We start from the raw sequence: 6,195 nt of genomic DNA, 5'->3' as shown, positions 1-6,195 counted from the left end.
GGGCTGAGCATTTACATGCAAAAGCTGAGAAAGAATGCAATTAACAGGGATGAGTTTTTGAAGAGATCAGAGCAAATTGCCCAAAACGGCTTTGAATACTTGGATGGCAACTTTTTTCCCACTGAACCAAGAAGGAGTGGGAGAAACTCCCTGTTAGTGCTGGGGCATGTTTGTATTTGCCTTTGGTTAAGGGAAAGGCCTGACTGCTCCACAGATCTCAGACAATGCTTTCAACATGAGGAGGTGTGCTGACACGGTCTGACAGAAGATAGTTATTCAGAAGCCAGAATAATTGAACATTCTCATTGCTGCCTATTAATCTGATCACTTCCCTTATAAACTCATAACCGTAGCTCCTGAACATAGCAGACCTTATTTATATGCAAAAGAGGTTTCCAATTCTGAGACTCACAGATGTCTGAGGACAGAAGCAAAACTGGTTACAAAGCAAAGCACCTGGCAAAGCCTCCTTTCCTCTCCGAGATGCTTGGCTCCACACAAGGCTGGAGAGAAAGAAAGGGCAGGAAAGGAGGAAAACGCCAAGAATTTTTCCAAAAATAGCAAGAGGAAACTGCCAATGATTAAAGAGGAGGGAAAGGGAAGGGAAGGGAAGGGAAGGGAAGGGAAGGGAAGGGAAGGGAAGGGAAGGGAAGGGAAGGGAAGGGAAGGGAAGGGAAGGGAAGGGAAGGGAAGGGAAGGGAAGGGAAGGGAAGGGAAGGGAAGGGAAGGGAAGGGAAGGGAAGGGAAGGGAAGGGAAGGGAAGGGAAGGGAAGGGAAGGGAAGGGAAGGGAAGGGAAGGGAAGGGAAGGGAAGGGAAGGGAAGGGAATTTCACTGACACCTCTCTTCATTCTGGATACGAGTGGATATGGGATGCCTGCAAATTACTTCATAGCTTTTTTTTTTCTCTCCCTTTCCCCACTCCGAGGAGTTCCTGCATGGGGAAATTGGATGCCAGTCGGGTATTTGGCATGAAGAGAAGGATGATAGCTTGCAACACTGCTCAAGTGGTTGAAGCTTCAAAGAAAAGAAATGGGGTGGCCAAAACCTGGAGGGTAAAGTCTGCTCCAGTTTTAATTAAAATGAAATCAACTGATGAGAATGGAGATAGGTTTTGTAGATTCCACTTCATGCATCGCTATGAAGCCGAGAGCACCTTCAGATAGGAGATGGAAAGTGTTGTGATGAAACAGCTTCAGAGGGCATGGAGTCACTGCAAGGCAGTTCCAAGACAGGACATGAGGAAATCTGCATGCAGCTGCTGGTGGGAGGATGTGTAGCAAATAAAGGGCATTTTCCATAGTCATGAGTGACAGCATCTTTTCATAAAAAAGAGAAAATGCTGGATGGCATCCCCCCCTTAGCCTGGACAGTACTGCCAGTCTGCTGCAAGCACAGCCTGGAAGGACCCAAACTACTTGAAGATTGCCGTGCAGAGCAGTAATATGACACAGCTTAACACTAGAGGAATCTAGGCACTGTGGTACCAGCACTTGCTGAAGCTTTGTTCTGGAGTTCCGTGCTTAGGATGGGATTGGGAGTTACTTGATTCACAGAAGGTTTTCATGGCAAATATATGCATTTTTTCTCCAGAAATTGCATGTTCCCACAGCTAATGCCACAGGAACAAAACACAAAGCAGAGAGGAAAAAGAAAATTAAGAAAAAATTAAGAAAAGCCCACTGCTTTGACCATCCCATGTAAAGTATTACAACAGGGACACATAGGTACACCTCTAACTGTGCGTTACAGATCCTTTAAAGTTACAACATTTCATACTAGAATTTTTCCTATCACGCAGTTCTCTGACCGAGGAGGACAGGACTTGGCCCTATGTTCCCAATTCACCAACCTGTGTTATTCTGTCAGCTGTCCTCCTGCACACAGCTCCATGACTTGTCTCCCCATTTCATTTCACAAGTTTGTACAGATCCCAGCACTGTGCTGGAGCCTGCTGGCTAAGCAAGTGGATTTGAAGCTACTATAAGGTACACACCTGGATGAAACACAGAGTGAAACAGATGAGCAGAAAAAGGAGCAAGAAATACAGGAAGCAATTTTGCTTTCTCTAGATGCAGCCTGGAGCTGCAAGCATCATTATTTTCAACCCAGCTGATCAAAAACAGCTTCTGAAATTTCAGGATGGTTTGGGGGGTGGGGGAATGGTGGAGGAGATGGGATCCATACCTCACTCACCACACAGTGTTATGAGCTTTGCTCTTGATCTCACAGAAAGCCTCACTCTCATCTATTTGGCTCACACTCTGCCACACGCAGCCCCTGCCCTGCTTCTTGCTTAGCAAAACATTTTGGAAGGCTCCATTCCCCCTCCCACTCCACATTGAATCAGAGCAAAGTTGATGAACTGTGGCTGCTTGTCACCCTGCCAAAATTTGCTAACCAATCTTAGTGTGAAAGCAGCTGTGACAGGCAGCAACTGAAAACGCAGCATCAAGCAAACCAGCTGGAAGGGACCCAGCAAAGCACTGCTGCTCTCTCTCTCTCTCTGTTAACCATTGGATGAGTCAATTTGTTTGACGGGGTGCAGGGCCTGATTCCCCAAAGCAGCTCATTCCAGCCTGTCCCCATAAAATAACTTAATGCTGAAGCATTTCTTTTAGGGCTTTTTCCCACCAGAATATGGCTTGGTGACATCTCCCTCCAGACTTACAATGGCTTTTTGGGCAAACAATACCAGTGAAACGCCACCATTGCTTTTACAACTTTTGTTTTGTGTTCTTCTGAGAGAATTGCACCTCTGTGCTTGGAGCATTTTGAATGCACTGATTGGAGCTGGCAGGGATAACCAAACATGCACGTATCACATGGGAAACAGAATGGTGGAGGGAAGGAAGGGTACAAGCAAATATTTCTTCAGGATTGTCAAGCCTCTCCGTTTCCATGGCAGTATGTTTCCATGGAAGCCACATTTTGAAGCCTGTTGCTGCCAGTGGAGTGGCCCAAAGAAAAATTATTAGTTCTGCAAATTAACCAAGCTGCTCTCTACCTTGAGAGCCAGCCCACCCACAGCCCTGAAAAAAAAACACCAAAAAACCCAGCATCTTTCCATCTCTGATAAAGGATTCAATAAACAGGAGGAAGGAGAAGACAGGAGAAGAAAATACCAGACTGAAAAACTGCAGCTTCCTTTCACACAACCAACAACACTGAAACATTTCTGAAACACACAGACAAACACAAATCTGAATGTGCTTCATGAAATCCTGCAAGTGAAGGTCAGCAAAATACCTGCCAGATGCTTGGTACCACCAGATCCTAGAAGGACAAAGACAGGGTACCTTGAGACTAGTGGTGTTTGGCTGCCATTTGCTTCCCTAAAATTACCTCCCTCCCCCCCCCCAACCATGCTAATATGCCTCTCTGTCAGCTGGCTCACCCACTTCTTTCCTGATCTGCCCCATTTCCTCACCACAAAGTAGCCTCTTCTTTCTTAAGCCAGGAAGCCCATATAAGCTGCCTGCTATGTTTTGTTTGGTTGGTTGGTTTTAACCAGTAATTGAAATAAAGCGATACAGATATTCAAGATATTCAGTCCTTCCTGGTAAGGAGAGGGTGCAGTTCAGCAGTGAGACACAGCCATGGTTGGTAGGAGACACGAACACACCAAGTTCAGCTGACAACAGAAAAGACATCTGTGAAACAGTATTTCAAAAGAACAGAGCGCTGGTACTCCGATTTGTGACTTCTACCTGCAAAGAAGTGCCATTCCCCTACTGAAACAGACAGCCTCAGAAAGGCATTGCTATGGGCCTTCTGGGAATACAGAGCCCAGAGAAAACTCGGTTCTCAATTGTAATTGCAAGTTAAAGATGAGATAGGAAGGAGGAACCTGTGAGGGGAGCGTTGGACCAGCAGCTGAATCCGACTTCATTTTGAGGCAAATGTTTAACATCAGTGTTACTAAGCATCGTTCTCCTATCACTTTCTGCTACAAGAGCTCCCATGCTTCATGCTACTCCTCTTACAAGGGGGAGAGGAATAAGAAAGAGGGTTTTAAAGCCTACTTCCAACTAAAGCTCTTGATCTGGATATGGCAAGAGGATTTCCTTTAGAAAGCAATGAGCACAAACAGAGGGCCTGCCATCTGTTCTGGGATTCCTGCTCTATTCAGATTTTAATAGGAAAAGAAACAAAACCCACACTGTTTGACGCAGATCTGATTGTTGCAGGTGAACCTCACACAGGAATTCCATCTCCCACATTGATTGCCTTTCAGGAAGAACAGCTTTCCCCATCCAAACTCAATTAGACACGACTAGTCATAAACCTCCAGAGACATAGAAATTGCCCTGCAAGTAATGGAAGCTAGTTTACACCTGATAATAGAACAATTGACATAAATGACTGCCTCTTCCTTGTTTGGGGCAGTTTTCTTAGTTCCTAATTTTACACAACTCTGGCATAAACTGCTGCCAGCTGCTCATCTTCCTCTCTGCCAGAAGTTACTGCCTTGAAGAAACACTCCAGATTTTAGCTCTTGATTAAAAAGCCCAACATCTCAGCTTCAAGCCCTGAACAGATAAGCTTCTAAGTATGCATCAGCAGGGAGCAAGGATGCTCTAACACAGGTCATACGTGGAGACAGCTGCTGGCAGCATCCACAAGGCAGCTGCGAGCACCACGAGAGCCTCACGGGGCTCAGAGCCACCAGCTGGAGGACTTGTCATAATCAGCAGACAAAGTTTAACAATTTAGTGCAAGTCCTGCTTGGCTGCACTGGAGACTGATAAAATAATACAGCCACAGGAGTGAAAGGTATGCTTATACTCAAGAGTAACCACAGAGAGGTAAGTAATTCCTGATTATTTTTTTTGAAGTCGCTGAAAATCATCAGCAAGAAACCACACAGAACAATTGTCAAATGTGTTAAATCCATAGCTTAAAATGCTTTAATAAAAACAAAGCAAAATACATTTCATAATCACTGTCACAATGTATAAAACCTTTTAAATAGAACTTTAATATTAGTCACAAAATACAGCATGTTGTATAAAAATAGCTGTATGCACACTGATAAAAGAGTGTAAAACTGCTCTAATAGGACATACAAAGACATTCAGCTTTGACTACTCAAATTCCAAGCACTTGTTGGATCAGCTACTGTACTCCTCATTCTGCTTGGGAGGGTTTAATGCCTGCATTGGGGGACCCTCCTTCTACCCTCCTCAGCCTGTGCACAACGCCCCAGCAAACGCTTTCACAAAAGGCTGGCAAGGTTAAGGTGCTTCATGTTGGGCATCTCAGCCCGATTTTCACAGCTTATGTTTTAGAAAGTGCTCAACAGTTGCATCCATCTCAACAGACACCTCAACTTGGTCACTCAAAATCTTCAGCTTTTCAGCCAGTATCCTTCCAAATTACATCCGATCCCTGGTGCATCTCAATACTAAAACTGGAACTTGGAATCTAGTCCCTCAGCCTGAGATCACTACATGAGTGCAGCTGCAGTACTGTTTTTGAACAGATGTACCTCTGGATTTTACAATCCTAAATTATTCATGTACCAAAATTTACTCAAGCCTGTCCATTAAGAACTGCAGGTAATGCTCACCAATGGATTTGGAAGAACATGAGTTTCATGAAAGGAAGGTATAACGGACAGTAGCATTAATATACAAAACAAAGCAGATACTATGCATAATGATATGTAATAATGTGGTTATCAGACTTAAGAGCATAACTGTAAGAGAAGGGGACGATGGACAAAAAGAACTGGTAAAATATACAGTACAACGTGGTTGAGAACAAGGTGTCAGGAAAAGAAATAACACTTCCAGATTTTGTCCCTCATGCTGACACACAAACAATCCACAAGGATAATTAAAAAAGAAACAAAACAGTCCTCATCATCTCTGCAAGCTTGCAACCTTCTTATACCTCTACAATATTGTCCACAAAACATTTACGCCCGGTGAAGGCAGTGGAGACAAAGATCCACCCCCAGTCATCACCTCTGTTTCCTGAGTCTACAAAAAGAGAGATGGGCACTGTTGGTTGAAAACAGTCCCTGCTGCTGACAGTAGCAGCAGCACCTTGCAAGATTTGCCATCAAAGAGAGCAAAGAGATACGTAAACTTTATGCTCTGCCAGGCAAAGCAAGAAAGTATTTTTTTCCAATGTTTTCAAGCTTGAATTTTAAAATGTGCTCTTCCAAGAAGAAAACATGAAAGCTTTGT

The sequence above is a fragment of the Tetrao urogallus genome (genome assembly GCF_951394365.1).
Source record: "Tetrao urogallus genome assembly, chromosome: 5".
Lineage (NCBI taxonomy): Eukaryota > Metazoa > Chordata > Aves > Galliformes > Phasianidae > Tetrao > Tetrao urogallus.
The sequence above is the reverse complement of the archived record's forward strand: the minus strand, read 5'-3'. Positions refer to the sequence as shown.